At 37.6% G+C, this 19,371-nt stretch overlaps 1 pseudogene; it reads right to left on the bottom strand.

Moving 5' to 3' along the window:
• The window catches only part of LOC104245670 (protein EARLY FLOWERING 5-like), a 59,470-nt pseudogene extending 45,069 nt beyond the window's left edge, over nt 1–14,401 (bottom strand).
• Nucleotides 14,402–19,371: the final 4,970 nt, after the last annotated feature.

A 19,371-nucleotide genomic window follows, 5' to 3' on the forward strand; every position in this document is an offset into this window, starting at 1 on the left:
AGGCAGTTTATCAAAAGAGAATGAAAATTAACTAAGGCGGATAGTTTTATTCTTTGACATGCATTAAAAGAGAACGCTAATTACAAAACACAACTAATTTTCAAGACATAGCCTAGTATACTGCCAATCCCTTTGTCTGTTAACCTAACCAACATATGATATCAAACCATACTACATTTTTTTTGTATTCACTATATGAAAGGACCAACTCCAATACCCAAACAAGATTGTAAACCATTACGCACTACATAATCATCTATATAGCAACTACATGTGGACATAGATGTCTTCAAATCTTCCCTTTTGTATTCATGCTCGACTTTCAAATTACATGGACAGTATTAGTTGTGTACCTGGTATAGAGGAACAAAAGAAGAAGGAAAAGGATCAGCTGAATAGTACACAGCAAACAACAGCGCAGCAGATTCACAGCAACAACACAGCAACAACGACCAGCCAACAATGATGAAGCTCAGCAAGGAGTCGAGCAACAAATAAACAATCCCAGAAAAACAGAGTAGGAAATAATAGCCCAGAATGTTGAATGTAATAGCAACAGAAATCCAATGACCACAAGAAAGCTTGGCAAACGACAGAAAAGCAAAACCACAAAGACAACCTGATCCAACTGGACTCTTACACAGTTTCTTCTAGACAATACTCATTCACAATGTTCTGAAATTTATTTTTGTTTTTCCTTTTCAGTTTTCTTACTCACAGAATCTCTCAAGACTCCAAAAATGAACCCCTTTTCTAATGGAAGGTCTCCTCTTTTATAGCCTAACCTTAACACTTTACAGTCTGTTTTACAACTCAAAATTGCCCCCCTGTTGTTTTTCCACTCACTTGTTTTAAATAACCAAGCTCCCATGAAATCCCTGACAGCCCCTCTCTTTTTTGGTTGTTAAAGTGTACTGATCACTTGTTTATTTAACCAAAGTATGGGCAGTAGGAATATAATCTGACAGCACATGTTGTCCAATTATTTTAATTCCTTAAAGCTAACCATACACATGCTGCCCACGGTCTAAACCAAATGGCATCGTGTTTTAAAATCAAAGTCTGAATCTGCCATTATAACCTTTCCCCTAGATGTTCTTTAATTCGATTTGAACAAAATCAATAGGCAATACAATTCAGTTTCTAATGGGACTCAAATACGATCACAGCAGAAATAAGCAATACGAATCAAGTTGTTACCATTAACGATTGAAACTAATTGACGACATATATCGACTCGACTATATTAATCGTAACACATAACAATCAATCGTTCATATAAACAACACGTATAGAGTCCCGAATGACTTCAGACAAATTTGTTCAAACACTGGGAACTTATATGAATTAAACTCGTTTGACGACTAATCTAATTGATGAGCACGTATATCACAGGGTATATTCAGAACACAAACAGAAGACAATTGACCAAATAAAAAGGCCTTTAACAGAGATGGAAGAAATCCGAATGAAAAATAACAAAATAACAAACAAACACAAAGAAATATGCTGACAACTTAATTAGAAATAAAACAAAAGAAAGGAAAACTTACCAAAAAGAGTTTGAAATCAAAATGACCCAAACCTGACTCAACTTCGAACTCTTGAAGCCGAACAAACTTTAATCAGGGTGTTCTCACATGAGAACACCTTGATTAAGGTCTATTAGACCTCAAACCCTTGTCAAGGCCGGCCAGATTCCCCAGGTGCATGTGTTCTAAGGTCTGGATTTCCAGATCTGATTTTTAGGGAGTTGTGGGTAGATTCGGACCAAACCAAGCTTGGTTTGGTCACGAGGAAGGTCAGGGGAGTGTCTGGTATGAAGATGGGGTGGTTTGGCATAGATCGAGTTTTGTCTCGAATCTTCAAATCCAGATTCGAGACGATAGGAGGTGATTCGAGGTTCGTGGTTAGTGGATTCGTGTTCAGGGTGGTTGGATGCTTTAGGGGTGTGAAGGGGGTGGTCACCGGCGTTCGTGCCGCCGGGTTTTGGTGGAGGGGAAGCTAGGGCGGCTTGCTAGGGTTTGGGGTTTCAGCTCGGGGAAGGAGACGAGTGAGGGGTGGGGTTCGGATAGGGGGCGTGGGGTGAAGGGTTGAGTTTATATATGGGGAGGCTGATTGGATCTGAGCCGTTAGATCAGATGATCTCAACGGCTTGGATCTGATGCTGAGAAATGAGACGGGGTCGTTTGGCAGTTAAACGGGGTCGTTTGGTTTAAGTGAGGGGTTGGGTCAGGCTGGTTATTTGGGTCGGGTTTGAACATGGGTCGCTGAAAGAGGTCCTGAACCGTTGGATCGGCTGGGACGGACGGCTCAGATTGATTTGCCTGAAACGACGTCGTTTCAGGAGGTGCCTGGGCAGGCCTGGTCTGGACTGGGTTTGAGTGCCGTTTTTGGGCCCCTTTTGTTTCAATTTCTGGGCCCAAATCGATTTTAATCCTTCACTCTTTTGCTTTCTTTTCTTTTTCATTTTTTTTCTTTTAAAACAAAAATAAAAATAATAGATAATAAAACAACGAAATTAAAACTAAACAACAATGTAACATTTTAACACAATTATCACAAAAATATTTAAGTAAGTTAACTAAAAGCCTAGAACGAACGATGCACACATATATATATATTTTTTTGAATTTTCTTTTACCGACACATAGTTTTGTATTTTTGTTTGATAGTGACTGGATGCAAAATGGGCAGACACACAAATGACCAACAACACATGTTACGGAAAGATCGAAAAATTGTGCAGCGAAGCCATTTGTCACTATTTTTTATTTTCTTTTGGAGCGATCGTCCGTGAAGCAAAAATCACGTGCTTATAGGCGCTAACTTCATGAAACTACTTGTGCCAACGTAGGAAGCACACGAGCCAAGGGTCTCGTTGTTGAGAATTTGCCTAACCAGGCTAAGGTATGATACATGAGCGCCGAGAACCATGAAGTGAGTGCACCTCGTGGATTGGGCCCATTCGAACAGGTTAGGATTGAACCCGTGCCGATCACATGATGATTAAGACAAAAATAAGCCAGGATAGTTAGAACTTTCGAAACATAACATGAAGTATTTTTTTAGATATGAAAGAAAAAGAAAAAAAATTCTTTTAGAATATTCATAAACTGATGTTATGCAACTATTTAAGAATTATTCTTAGAAGCTTTATGCTTTCCATGCATTTAGAATCTTTGCTTGTAATGTATATTTTATTAAAGTTTCGCTCCCTGTTTTGGGAGGGGAGGGGGGCATTGAGATCCACTGAGTACAATGGATGGTACTGACGTTCTCAGTGTTATTAAAAGCGCTCGCTTCTCGCTTTAAGCGATGAAGCGAGGTGAGGCGCAGGGTTAGCGCTTTTTTGCTAAAAAGGCGACTTCTTCTCCAGCGAACTTCAGCGACGACCACTGCTGCTCCAACTACTTCTTCTCCAGATCTCGGTAAGTTTCTTCAACTTCTTCTTCTTCTTCTTCTTCTTCTTCTTCTTCTTCTTCTGTTCTTCTTCTTCTTCTGGTCTTGTTCTTCTGTTATTCTTCTTCTTCTGTTCTTCTTCTGATGAAATTCTTTCAATTTTTCACTTTTTAAGCACTCATTTTGTGCACTAAATGACTTCTTCTTCTTCTGTTATTAAAAGTGCTCTGTTTTATGCTACTGTATGCTTTGCTTTCTGCAATTTATGCTCTGTTTTCTGTTTTCTGTAATTTATCAGTGAATTAATTGTTATTTTTTTTATTGTTGATTGTAGTAAATTTTTGATTATTCAAATGGCATAAAGTCATCTGCTTAATATGTTATTTTTAATGAGTTCTTAGCCATTTATCTATGCCTATTTTATTTTTTTATTTATGAGTTAAATTGCGCTTCACATGAAAAAAAAGCGCGCTTCGCTTCGTGTTTCTCGCTTCTGTGAAGCGAGGCCTCGTCGCTTTTTTGCGCTTAACGCTTTCCAAAATACTGGATGTTCTCTTTTAGGAACCTGCGGTGGTCTGCGGTACAACTTAGGAACCGATTTTGCAGGCGAACATGCTACAGGTTAGGATTTCCCTCACTTCTAGTGCTATTGGTGAGCTCCGCTTTCGTTCGTGGAGTATTCATTTGAGTCATCATTATTTAGCTATTTCTTTGTTTACTTAGCAGTGCGTCAGTTTATCAGTAAAGGCTTCATAGACACAATCGGTGGGTTAAGATTCAGATATTTTTGATAATAACTTTGAAGTATTTCAGTAGCTACTACGAATAAAGTTTTGGAGTTGGTTTATTTTAGATATTCAAATTTATTAAAAGTATTTGATTAAAGTATTGCCTTGTTGCATATAAAGTTTGAAGTTATAATCATTTTGATGAGCGCAGATGGTTCGCTTGGTCAAATTTACCGATCGGGTGCCGGTCACGACTTGTTCAGAAAATGGATCGTGACAATAATCATAATGGTAACAACATTTGTTTTTTTTATAAAACCAACTTTGTGACATTTGTAGGAATTATAATAAAATTGTGGAATCAGTGCATGTTTAACATTTTCTTTTTTCAAGTTGGATAAGGCACATTTTCCTTCTTATCTCCTAGGTTTGAAAGAGGGTATATTACACATTGAAGTAGGAGAAAAAACGTGGGAGATAATCCACACATTCTCACTGGGATCGTCTCTTTGGCAAGTAGTTTAGCAGCTCTGAATAAAGCTGCCTTTGGATTATTCCTCCAAATACCTGAGATTAATTAATTTATCCTGGGAGTGGATGACAATTTTTCTCCCAACTTACAAATAGGGATATTTTTAGGAATTTTTCCTTTCTCCAGGTTCCCCCTTCCCTCTTTCACCTACCCATTTCTTTCGCTCCTTCCTGCTCCCTATACTTTATTCTCCAGTATGAAGAGATATCACAAATTCCATTGATGGGTTTACGGAGAGGACAACGAATATGGTGACATTTAACGATAACTATGAGTTGGCTAGGGATATGCTTGGGTGCTTAAAGACAAAGCCTATAGGGTTTCATCACCGACAACAAAGGGCTACGATTTGGGTTGTTGAAAATTTGACCTAATAATGTTTTTGCTCAATGATAACTACGCAAAAAGTTTTATTCATCAACCAAAAACCAGCAACAAGATTGCACGGCGAAGGTAAAAAAGTTGTTTATAGATATATCCCTGTCTATTCCTGAAGAGTTGCTAAAAAGTCTCGGAAATATTATCTAACTTCACATACATCCGTGAGGTTACACCACATAGTTAATTGACACAAACACCTCTACTTCAGTTTATATAAAGTTTCAGCCTTTCTTTCAAAATACACTTGAAAGTTGATGCAAATAAATACAGGATAACAAAGGTACAAGAAAGGGTGAAATGGAAGATTACTCACCATTGCTGTAAGTTCTGGTGTATGCTGAGCTAGAGGCCTCTTAACAACTGTTGAAGCAGCTGATTTGACATATGATGGCTTTTGAGGAGCAAGCAGTCTAGCACCATCTTCTTGAAAAGGAGGAGGACCAGGCGGAAGAGGTGGTCTCATCATTGGTGGAGGTCCTGCAGGAGGTCCAAAAGGTGGTCTTGGCATTAGAGGGGCCATCATTCCAGGTGGAGAAGGCTGGATCGCAATTCCAGGTGGGGGCAGCATATCAGTTAGAGGTAGGGGTGGAGGGAATCGAGATATTCTAGGAGGTAATACGTCAGGCTGAAGAGTTGGGACCATGGCAGGACCAGGAACTAGAGGCTGTTGCCGTGGGTGGTGGAGGTGGCGGCGGCAATTGAAGATGACTTCATTTCTGAAGCTTTAGCATCAGATTGAGCAGGCATGCCATCTGACTTCAATGGCATTCCAGGTGGAGGAGGAAGCACAGTTGATGCCTGAGAAGTTAAAGAGATAGGGAACAACTTTAGGGCCAGGGAGTAGCAACCACAAACAAGTTCACTTTTAATGTTCCAGAAAGGGATCTTTAGATATATATCTAATAAGATTTCCTAAGACGTGTACTTGATTTTGTTCTCTTGAGGCCATCTCATCCAGTTCAGAATGATTTTTATCCCTCTCATTTCTACCTGTGCCAGGATGAGGAGGTTGAGCAGATTGATGAAGGGGTCGAGGAGGAGGTGGAGGAAGTGGAGGATGAACAGAGATCTGTTCCTTTGGTGGGGGACCAGGAGGTGGTGGGGGCAAAGAATGTGTGGCAATGAAGCACCCATGTCCGTCACTACAGGCTTTGGCGGCATAGGAGGTGGAGGAGGTAAAGGTAAAGATGCAGGCATCCCATCCACAGAATCTGCATCACCAGTTGGGGGCAATGGAGGTGGTGGAAGAGCTGGTAAAGCACCATCTTCCACATCTGACTTCGAAGATGATGCAGCACCACTAGATGAAGCAGCTGATAATGGTATTCTAGGTCCTGCAGTTTGAAACAGGAGGGATCAGAGGTGGGGAGAGAGAGAGAGAGAGTAGCAATATAAAATTAACATGAGATATGAACTATAGATACCTATTGTTGACTTAAACATGGGAGGTTTTCCAGGAGGAGGAGCTCCAGTAGGATTCAGTGTGGGGTGATAATAAACTGAGTCCTGCATCCACATATGCCATGTTATTCATGGATCGGCAAAAGCAACTTCCATAAAACGTAAGAGTGAAGCAAGACCTTACTTCAGGTTTAGGGTGATTGACCCTTTCTTCCTCTTTCGCAGTGGTCCGCCTTTGAGGGGGGCCCAGGTGACTGCAGAGAGTGGGAAAAACAGATGTAATAAAGTATCAAGGAGAAAGGGGCATTCTCACAACATCAATAATACAAGAGAGGCCTTCTCTTACCTAAACATTACTGGCTCTTCACCCTTTTCTTTCAATTTCTCTTCATATTCCTAAAAAAGCATTGCCAGTGAGCAACAAGACATCGAAATCATGATATAGAATCAAAGGGTAAAGAACATAAACATCCCAATACCAAGCAAAACAAATTTAACTTGAAAGTATATTCTTTTGGTAATTATCTTGAAAGTATATTTTTTTCCTGTACATTCCAACTAAAACCACTGAACTCTACCAGCTAAACTATGAGAGATGTCATCACCAAACTTGCAGCATGCCTACCATGATGTATCTTCTAAAACTAATTATTCAAAGATTCAAGTCTAGTGAAAATAATTAGGGGTTGTTTGGTTTAAAACCAGGATATCCCAGGGTTATAATTCTGGGATTAAACCCAGGATTAAAACCTGGATAACTTATCCCACATTCTATATGGGATAAGCTATACCAAGATTTTGGTATTAAAAAATACCTGTTTTAACTAATAACTCCAACCAAATACAAGATAAATTAAATCCCAAAATTTATACCAGGATAACCCACCTAATCCCTTGAACCAAACAACCTCTTACTCTTTCCATCAGAAATCAGACGTCCTTTCATTTTAGAATGACACAGAATATATCTAAATTTTTGAAATGGTAAATTCTATTGGACAGTGTACCATAACATTCGGATATAGTGGGAGAACAGAAATAAAATAGACCTGCTTAAACTTCTTAATACTTTATCTAGAAAGTGAAGAGTTCAGAGAGCGTAGTGAATGACAGATTACTCCTATAAACATTTAAGATGATGCAACTTCAACTCTTGCGTTCATTGGTTAAACCAAGACATTCAATTAGAGGAGTCCGGCTTGTTTTCACCTCATAGGGTGCTGAAATGTGTGATCATCTTATCTAAAATCTTACGCTGTTAGAGAACATACTTTATTTACTATTTAATTATATTTTCAACATGTCTCCTCATGTACAGGCCAGATTGTTTTTCATGGCCAAGCATCGAGAAATTCTTTTTCTGATAATGGATGGCAATGAGATTTGAACTTAGTACCTTTTTCTATGGAAGAGTTGGAAAATGTTATTAAATCATTCAGAGGAGATAAAGCACCAGGACCTGATGGCTTCAATCTTTATTTCTTCCAAAAGTGCTAGAATACAGTTAAGAATGATGTGTGGCAAACTGTGGAGGCTTTTTATAAAAAGGTTCCTTTATCAGAAGTATGAACTCTACTTTCATTGCATTGATCCCCAAGAAAAAGGGAGTTAAAGAGGTGAAAGATTTTAGACCTAGTAGTCTGTTGGGAAGCGTATATAAGATCATTGCAAAACTGCTGGTAAAAAGACTTAAAGTGGTAATTGATAAAGTAGTATCAAATAGCCAGAATGCATTTATTAAGGGCAAGCAAATAATTGATGCTGCTATGATTGCAAATGAGAGTGTTGACTATCTGCTGAGAATGAAGAAAAAAGGTGTTGCTTGCAAATTGGATCTTGAGAAAGCTTATGACCATGTGAATTGGTCTTGTCTGTTAAACATTCTAAGGCAAATGAACTTTGGAGACAGAGGGATTGACTGGATCAAGTTTTGTGTATCTACCGCAAGTTTTTCTGTGTTAATTAATGGAAATCCCCAGGGTTATTTTAGATCTCAAAGGGTTTGAGACAAGGGGACCCCTTGTCCCCATATTTGCTCACCTTGGTGATGGAAGTGTTTAGTAGGATGTTAATGAAGGCAGAGAAATTGGGATGGATTAAAGGGATGCATTTTGGTAGATCTGGTTATAATAGAGTCACAGTTTCTCATATATTATATGCTGATGACACCCTTCTCTTTTGTGAAGCAGAGAAAGAACAAATTCTATACCTAAAAGGAGTTCTGCAAATTTTTGAAGCAGTGACTGGATTAAGAACAAATCTGGCCAAAAGCAACATATTTAGCATTAATGCTGATGATACAGTTGAGGAGTTGGCTGTTATCTTGGGTTGTAAGGTTGAGAGATTTCCAACAGTATATCTTGGGCTACCTCTGGGTGCTAGAAAAAATGATCAGAACATGTGGCAAGGGATTTTGGATAGATGTGCAAATAAGTTGGTTCCCTGGATGAAGCAATATTTATCTATGGGAGGTAGAGTCACATTGATTAAAAGTGTATTAGATGGAATGCCAACTTACTTGATGTCACTCTTTGCTATGCCTGTAGCAGTGGAGAAAAAGATAAACACCATGAGGAATAATTTTCTATGGGATGGCAATGCTACTAAAAAGAAAATGCATTTAATTAAATGGCAAGTGGTGTTAAATGATAAAGAAGGGGGTGGTTTGGGGATAAGGAATTTGAAAGCCCACAATAAGAGTCTACTTTTTAAATGGCTATGGAGATTTACTCAGGAAGGGGATAAAGTATGGAAGAAGCTGATCAGTGCTATTTATGGAATCAAGACTGATTGGAGACCTTCCTCTTTGCAGTTGAAGGCAAAATGAGGTATTTGGAAGTGTATTAGTAAACGTTGGGAAGAATTTCTGAAACATACAAAGCTGGAAGTTGGGAATGGGCAAAAAATTAAATTCTGGACAGATTTATGGATAGGGGAGGAATGCTTGAAATCTAAGTATCCTTCTCTATTCAACTATTCCCTTAATAAGGGAGGAGTGATTGCTAATTTTTTCACAGAATCAGGCTGGCAAGTGGAGCTCAGAAGAAACCTGAACGACTGGGAGATAGAAGACTATTGTTTCTTACTTCAGCAGCTTGATTCAGTCTCAATTAATCATAGTAAGATGGATGCATTGATCTGGGCAGAGGAAAAGGATAAAAAAGTTTTCAGTCAAAAGTTATTACAATATGCTGATTAAACAGTCAAGACACAGGGTGGATAATTGGCCATGGAAGATGATATGGAAGACAAAAGCTCCAGCCAAGGTGGCATGCTTTGGTTGGATAGCAACTTGGGAAGCATGTTTGACACACGACAATTTGCAAAAAGGAGGTTTTAATCTTAGCAATAGATGCTATTTATGTGAAGGAGATCAAGAATCAGTGAATCATATTATGCTTCATTGTAGAATTGCTAGACAATGTTGGGATTTATTCTTGAACATATGTGGAATTTCTTGGGTGATGCCACCGACTGTTAGGAGCTTGTTGGAAGAGTGGTATAGTCAAAGAGTACTTAGAAGACTGAAGCAAATATGGAGAACCATCCCATTATGCATCTTCTGGACTTTATGGCTGGAAAGGAACCAGGCTTGTTTTGAAAGACATAGGGAGCACATTTTTAGAATTAGAAACAAATGTATTCACAACTTATTTTATTGGTGTAAAAGCAGTGTATCAACAGAACATCAAAAGTTTTTAGAGTTTCTGGATTTACTTGGAAGCTTATAGGATATGACTGTTTTGGGGTGTTCTCTGTAACTTTTTTTACCATCTTGATACCTTATTAATAAAACGTTTACCTTATCAAAAAAAAATGTTAAGAAATGGACCTTGGGCCTGATTTAAACTCCAAAAGCTAGCTCATGACGTAAGGATTGTCTTAAGACTACACAAGGAGAAACAACTCATTCTCTCGATGTAGGACTCTAGTCTCTAACACCCCCAAATGGCCTAGACATCCGGAGTGTGGAAAACATGATATAAGGTCCAACGTTGGGTAAACCAAGAATAGAGATGGTCACACACTTCAACACATCAAACAGGAAATAATCTCAAAAAAAGATACCTTTCAACCTATGTTGTCAATCAGGTGGAGGAACAAAATCAGGAGTTTCTAGAAGAATCTAGAGTATTTGTCGACTCCATGTGATTTCACTTTATCAAATAGCTAGCACGAAAGACGAGTAGTACTGACATCACCAAATATATGTATCTCTTTACAAGCTAATTAGCACCCTCGATGTCTATACCTAGTCCAAATCTTAATTATTACTCCCTTTGTTTCAATTTAGGTGATCTTATTTGACTTGGAAATACGAGAAAGAAGAGAAAATTTTTGAAACTTGTGGTGCTAAACATGTCATAATATTTTGTGGCAATAAGAATTTTAAAACTTGTGATCTCAAACATGTCATAAAGTTTGTATGGCTATAAAAGCTTGTCATTAAGGCTAAAATGAAAAGTTCAAGTTAAAATTATTTCCATATTTAAAAAGGGGTTCATTATTAATAAATCAAACTAAAAAGGAAATGGGGTCCCATAAACTGGATCAGAGGGGGTAACATATATATTTCTTGTTTGGTTTCAAAAATAGTTAAGCTGAATTTTTTTCATAACTTGTACATATAAATGGAGAGGGATAAGGAAAAAACAGACACTGTCAAATGGTGGCGGTGGAGGATACAGCAGCAGATTGTCAGACATCTTTGGCCTGCGAATTTTGCGACTTGTAGAAGAATGTCATCTAATGCATCCTAGCTAGTGAACAGCCTCTTTTTCATTTAAAGATAGCTTATTCTCTCTCCAAATCGACCAGAAAAGTCGCCCGAGTAGTAGTATTCCAACATTTACATTTCCTGTCAGAACTCTCGAACCTTGCCATGCAGCAATGAGTTGCACATATTAAATTTAGATCATAATGATCAGCTCCTCGTGAAAGAAAAAAAATTCAGATATAATTAACTCAAGTTGTGAAAAACTAGAAATAAACTCTAGTTTATTCTTTTTGGGTTACATTAGATCTCAAATAACTCAATTTGCACAGAGGTATCTGAATATTTTACATAGGAAACCTTACCTTTCTTTTCTTGAGAACAAGATTAAGTGTATCCTCAAGTTGTCTCTTTTTATGTTTCCTTGCTTTGTCTAGAGCACCTTCAGCCTCTGTGTATGTCAAAACATCTTCATATTAAAATAAGAATAAGATAAACACAATTTTAAACGAAATTCTGGACAATCCAAGCTCCAACAACTTATCTTTTTTTCCTTGTAGCCAGCCCTACAACTAATTCTAATGTCATTTTATTCCCTGAGCATGAGAACATTTTGATAGCCAGCCCTACAACTAATTCTAATGCCATTTTATTCCATGAGCATGATGCATGTCCATAAAATTTGCGCAAGAGCTCTCCAAAATTCCACATGCAACACCTTTTCTATTCCTGGTGGCGCCAAAGATGAGCTCCAGCCAAAAAAAAAAAAAACTTAAAGTTTCATGTAAAGCAGCAATTATCATTTATCAAAATGGATTTTTGTCACTTTAGGAGTAAAGATAGAAGCTCTGAAACTAAAATAACATTAAATAAGAGTACAACTTGCTGGTTAGTCATGCTGTACAACCTAGTAATTCAAAAAATTAGCGATCAGGAACTACACACCACAATGTTATCAATCAATCGATCAATTCCTAGGACATTGGATTTGGTAATAAAAATCATCTATACCCATCCCACTCTATTCAAATCATTTCATGCAATTACTAAAAAAAATGACTCGCAAGCAATTGGGAATTCTCTAAAAATAGAGATTTTCAAAATCACACACTACCCTATACAAAATCTCTAGTTAGAATAAAGGACACCTAACAAGCACCTGACCTAGTTGTTATTGTCTATATGAATCCTTTAAGTTCGCATTGATTTCCCAAGCTTATACGTTTCTAATATAATTCTTTCTCATTAAACTTTAAATCTACCTCGTCTCATCTTATCACTTTGAGTAATCAAATTGTCGCACCTAAGAACAAGTGCATAATTGCATATGAAGATCTACGATATGGCCAAACCATCGCAACTGACCTTCTATCATTTTAGTTGACCTTGTTGAAATTATATTTTGGTAATGCTTCAATTGCATCTCATGTGTCACTATTGTATATTGGATGCTAAAATAGTAATTTTAATTGCAATTTGATGTGTGTATATATATATATTCAATTAATCGTGCACTTCACTTTGAAGTTTGAAGAAGCATGTGCTTTGCTTCATGCCTTTTGCTTAGAGCCTCGAGTGTCTTGTCAATTTGTTTGTGGTGTTAAAATGATATATTGAATTACTTTTACCTATCCTAGAAATCTAACTCTACATAGTGCTTTTTTACAGTTCTAAATTTTGGTTGACTCTCTCTTTATTTTAGTCAATTGACACAATATCATCTTATATTGGTTAGCTCATCCATAACTAGAGTAACAAATACAGGACTCAAGGCAGATCCTTAATGTAAATGCATGTTTATCGGGAACATCTTGTATGTACGTTATCACACATGACAACTTTTTTCTAAGCCAATGAATGTCATGTGAAGGTCCTTCTTTCTCTCTTAAAATTTTCTATCGGTAGTGTTAGTATAAATATTATCTCTTATTGTAATATATCAGGGCATAAATCCTATAGAAGTGTAGTCATTTCACCTAAAAGCTTAAGTGGTTAGAGAAAGCACACTTTTATCTATCCCTTCACGTGTAAGTGTGATTCTTTTTTATGAATCAAGCATATGGAAATTCTTTATGATAATGGGTGACGTGTGAGAGTCGAACAAAAGACCTTGCTCTGATACCATGTAGAAGTGTATGACTATCTCATTTAAAAATTGTTAGAAAGGGCACACTTTTATTTACTTATTTTCTTATGGGTGTTTTTATTAACTTAATTAGGTCTTCAACAAATCCAAACTAGTTCTTAGTCACTTGCAATTTCTCTAAGTTTATACTTCATCACTTTTTTTGGATAAGAATAAGTTTCATTTCCAGAACAAAGCACCAAGCAGGTGCAAGATATTTATGTTCCATCAGTCTTGCTCAAAGTTTCTTCAAATGACTCATAAGTTTAACCACAGTAGGTCACATAATTTTAAATATGTCTGCTATATGAGAACCAAGGTACTCTTTTTCCACTGCCCTACACTAGCTCCACAATCTTAACATCACCACACAAATATTTTTAAAAAAAAAAAAAGGGAACGAAACAACCAGCCATGTCCGACACCTGTCCCACCCAGCTAGATATACAAGTAGCATACAACAAATTTCAAAATGTGCAGCAACTTACTCATCATTTCTAGTTTCTGAATCTGATCTTTTAGTTGCTCCGGATCCTTCTTTAAGATACCAACTTCTCTCACCTTCTTCCTTTCTTTCTTGTTCTGTGAAAGGAAAAGGTACAATCAAGCATTATTGACAGATTTTAACCATAAGTAAAAAACCATCTTTTTGTTTTTAATTATTCAGTATCCTGATATTCCTATATTTTGCAATAGAAAGCCAGAATTGAGCAAGAATCTTTAGAAGCATGTGAGTGGCGACACTCCAAAACCTCCATACAAAGCATGAAAGGTCGTCAATATGCTGTAAAATAGATTGAAACAGCCAATATACAACTCCTAGAACTCCTTTTTATTTTTATTTTGTATAATGTTGGCTTGAGATGAATTCAAATGGAAAAAGAGGATTTAGCCTACTCCAACTTGTTTGGGACTAAGGCAACCTGGAACAGGACTAAATATTGAATACTGAATCGAAATGGATTCTTGAAAATAGATATATAGCCAACTCCAACTAGTTAAATTGAATTTATAAGAAGTGCATTGAGAAATTTTACCCTTTTCAATTCGCGTTTGCGAATTTCCTTGCGATAAGCATCGGTAGGGTTCATGACTTTGCCACCTTTGGTTGTCTTCATTTTTTTGGTGGCTGCTTCTTTCTGCTTTGATTCAGCAATGCAACTTTTTTTTCACTTCCCGATTTAGCAGGCTTTGTGTTGGCTCTTTTGGGATTACCTATATTCTGGAGCAGAAACAAGGATTTTGGTGCACAACTTCGGCCTCCTTTATTTTGGTCCAAAAATATGCTTAACTATGTATATAGCTCACTTGTGTCCTCCGTTACTAAATTGGGCCAAAAAAGTCCTCCCCGTTAGCAAAATGGGCCACTAATGCCTTCAATCTAACGGCTCATTCCTATCAGCACTTTGTATCCTATATGGCATCCACAAAAGCCATGACATGGCAGCCATATAAGCGGGCCATTTCATAAATCCGCTCCAGTTCCAAATAAGAGGATTCCAAATATCAACGCGAAGGCAGAAGACCCCCATTTCCAAACAAAAACCTAAGTTCCTCCATGTCTGTTCTTCCATGGTGATTTGAGAGGTGAGGGGATGACAAAATCGAGCAAGGTTTAAATGATGTAGCCAAATACACATCAATCATATGCAGTAGCCAACTATGGCTAAGTCTCGACCAACACAGATGTGCAAACTAACACTATCCAACGAACTAAGTCTCGACCATATGCAGTAGAAACAGCACTGCTGTGCAAACTAATATGCAGTAGAAACAGCACTGCTGTGCAAATTAACACTGTCCAGCAAACTAAGTCTCGACCATATGCAGTACACATCAACCTACTACCCAGCAAACTACCAGCACTGCTACCAACAAAATAAACACTGTCAAAACAGCTGCAACAAAATAGCACTGATGTGCAAACTAAACCAAAACAACACTGTCCAGCAAAATATCAAAACAAACAGCACTGATGTAATATTAATTTACTGCTGCTAACAGAAACAGCACTGCATCAAAATTTTAGTTTACTGCTACTACAAAACAACACTGTCCAACCATCAAAACATGTTTACAAAACAACTGCTAAACCAAACAGCACTGAAGTAATATTTGCAACTAAACATAAACCAAACAGCAATGTTGTACCAACCAAAACATCAAAACAAAAGGGTTCTGTGAGTTTGCAGATTTGCAACTACATACAATAACCAAGATTCCTAGATTTGTGAGTTCCCATTGAGTTTCCTGCACTTCAACTTTCCGACTTTCCTTTGTCTTGCCACTTCCAATTGATTTCCAGTCACAGCTTCTTTGCCTTTCCAAGTGAGCTTAATAGGTGAGTAAGGAAGATCAGTGGGATAACTGAATGATCTCGTTTGAAAGAGATGACTCTTGTCCCTGCTGAGGCCAATTGTTGCTGCCTCATCAGTAGTCGTGTTTGATCTTCAGAAATAATCTTAGGCATTAAAGCAGGGTCACTTTCATGCTCACTACCATCACCAAAGGGTTCTGCTTGTTGTATTGGTACTCTTGGTGTAGGCATGAACACAAATTCACTTTCACGTTCACCTTCTTGTGTTGGTTGAGTTGGTTGAGGGGCTGAACAACTAACATCCTCAACATTTCCTTCACCACCAACCTATTAAAAAGAAAAACTTTCTATTAAGTTAAGAATAACTGCAATTATATAAGAAGAAAGATAATAATTTAAGAAGCAAGTACCTTGCATGTCCTTGAATTGTGGTCTAGTTCACCACAAATGCTGCATGTCATTCTAGTTCCCCTTCTTGATGCAGCCCAATCTCCTTGTCTCTTGTTAGCCTCATCCTTCTCCCTATTTCTTTTGACTTTTGGCCTTCCAACAGTTTTGGCACGTGGAGGAGGGTCCATAGCATGTTCTGGTAATACTTTCCAGAACTTTTCACCTCTAACAGGCATCAACTTGGCCCTATATGTCATCATGTAAGCTTCCTTGCTGTGCCACCAAATAATTTCAGTCATTGGATTTTTTTTCTCGTATTTTAGTGCCCTGACAGTATGAGGCCATGGGATGCCAGTCAACTGCCAGGATCTGCAAGTACATTTTTTCTCCACTAGGTTCACTGTATATCTATCACCACCCTCAGAAACCTCATAACCAGTTTCACCATTGAAATGAACAGTACATGTCACACCTCCTTTTTGCGCGCCCGCCCCGAAGGGTTAAATGCGCGAGGGGAGTTTTTCCAATTTAAGTGAAAATATTCGAAATGGGATTATTTATTTAATTCAGAGTCGCCACTTGGGAAAGGTTTGGCTTTTGGTGTCCCAAGTCACCGGTTTATCTTGAATCCCAAATCGAGGAAAATATTCGACTTTTCCAAATGAAGTCTGCGAACCAGAAATTCTAAGTAAGGAATTCTGTTGACCCGAGGGAAGGTGTTAGGCACCCTCGAATCCCGTGGTTCTAGCACGGTCGCTTAAATTGTTATAATGGCTAAATATCTGATTTAAATATATGTTATGACTTACGTGCTTTTATTAAGTTTAAACCGCTTTTATTATTATCATTTATTTTTATAGAATTGCAACGTCGTGAAAATGCATCTCGAACCACGTCACAATCAATGCACCCGTGGTCGTCGACACATTTCGACTCTGTTGAGATTTTGGATTCGGGTCACATCAATGTGCACCCGAGTTTAAGAATATAGTTTAATTAAGCCGCGCCTAAAGAGTCTAACGCGTTATTATTTTTGGAGAAGGCCATGAAATTCACTAAACGGCCTATCCTGAATTCTAAAATATTTATTATGGTTAGTTCTTGAGGGCCCCGCAAATGTTGCATTTTTTATTTGGCGAGGCTCGTCTCTATTTTAGAAAGTATATCCTAAATCAACTACATTTCTAACTGCGTTTGTCTAAAAAATGGAAGAAGAAAGATGCATGTTAATTCAAGTATATGCTTTGGCCTAACCCGGATCCTTATCAATTTCTGATTAATTATTTTATAAAATGGAGGGACGTCATACCTTGTGAAACATGCTTTAATTGGACAAAGAAGTTACATGCGAGATTGACAAAATTCAACACTTAATCCGAACAACATCCTTAAATCGGATTTAAATTAACTCGTTTAAGCAGGATTAATAGAATTCCTTATTAAAGGAAAAACTAGTCCTATAAACTGCCCAAAGAAATTGAGACTGGGTGATTCAAAACTGTATTATATTTGGCTAGATTTAACAACCATTTGCCCCTACCTATTCAAAGCATGCTGAAAGAGTGAGTTCAATTCTAACAATCATATTGAATAGTTTCACATTCCATGAACTGTATTTACATCCTGTATGCTTCTAAATGAATCAAATACCACAGTTTCAGATCAACATAAACATTAATTAAGTACAAACTTACTAATGTATTCTCTATTAGGCTACAAATTAAAGGATTTATACAACTTTAACAATATTCGCAAAGCCGTAAGTAAGGCAACAGATGATTAAAAATTCTTCAGATCTTTCAATTCAACTTTCATTGCGACATCAGTTACATCAGACAGATTCGAAGTGTGTACCTGAGGAGATGCTTACAATGAAGAAATCAAGAGAGTCAGTTGAGCAACAGTGTAAGCGAAACAGCAGCAGTAACAGATAACAACAACAAGACAAATTCCGGTGCAAGATACAATTATAGACGAGGAAAAAGTGGAAAATGACAGCAGTAGGCAGCGTAGCATAAACGAAACTCCAGGCAGACCAACTCAAAGGAAAATAAGCACGAAATACCACCAGTAATCTCAATTGAGACTTGGAAGAATCAGTACAGCCCAACAGGTTGACAGCAAATGAAACCCAAACAGAAAACAGTTTTTCCTGAAATTTCTGTATATTCTCTGTTTCTTGTTCACTCTCTATCTGTATATATAGCTTCTCTCAATGTGTCTGTATGTGCCTCTTTATGATATCCCTCTCACTATCTCTTTTCTTCTTAAACAAAACAGTGCCAATTTTCAGTCTTGAAATCTATTTGAGTTATCAAAAGAACTCCTCTCAGTTTTTTTTGTCTTTCAGAACTTCAGCCCTCAATGATTCATTCTCCCCCTTTTCTCTATCAAAATGTCCCCCCCTTTTATAAGCCTTAACATCACCCCTTTAACAGCCTGTTAGACCAATCAGACAACCTCCCACGTGCTATCCTCTTTTCAGATTCCACTTAGCTATTTAAGTATAAACCCCCCATGATATTCCCTGGCAAACTTACTCTTTTAAGTGAGGTTTAATACTTCTTAAACTAAAGCAGGGTATGGGCAGCAGGGGTGTGTTCTGAAAGCACATGCTGTCAAACTATTTTAATTCAAAAAGGGCCTTTATGCACATGTTGTGCACAAGGGCACATGCTATCAATTCAGATTGCAATTAGACAAAACCAATCCCTTTACATTTATGATTCAAATATATCAAAGGTAAGTAGCTATAGTTGATTCTTAATTCAAACAATGTTCAGCAAGACAAATCAAGTTGTTACCATTCAAACAGCTAAAAACTATTTGACGACATGTATCGAATCGACTATACCAGTTACAACATACACAATCAAAGCCAAGGATTAGAATCAAACAGTATAAACAAGGGGTCAGATTGCACATGTCAATACAGAGGTTAACTTGGGGATTGATTACTCAAACAATTTTGATTCGGTCAATTAGGCAGTTCACATACACACACATTATCAGTGAATGAGGAAACATTCGATCAAACAAAAGGGTACAGGCAAAGTGGACAATCAACAGTTGATAAAAAATTCAAAGACAACAAATTACACAAGACATTTGGCCAACGAACAGACCTTTAATCAGCTCATGAACTAAAAATAAAACAAAAGGAAAACAAAAACTCACCTTAAATCCCGAAAAATCAAAGAGTCTTGGCTTGGATTCGAACAGGCCCTTCTTGGGGTTGAAATGACTTTAATCGAAGTGTTTTGAGAACACTTCGACTAAAGTCCATTAGACCCTAAATACCTCGGCTCAAACGGATACAGACCAGTGATGAGGGACCCTAGGGTTCCAAAAGTCAGATCTGGGATTCATGTTTCTCTGGTC

Source organism: Nicotiana sylvestris, chromosome 6 (genome assembly GCF_000393655.2).
Source record: "Nicotiana sylvestris chromosome 6, ASM39365v2, whole genome shotgun sequence".
Classification (NCBI taxonomy): domain Eukaryota; kingdom Viridiplantae; phylum Streptophyta; class Magnoliopsida; order Solanales; family Solanaceae; genus Nicotiana; species Nicotiana sylvestris.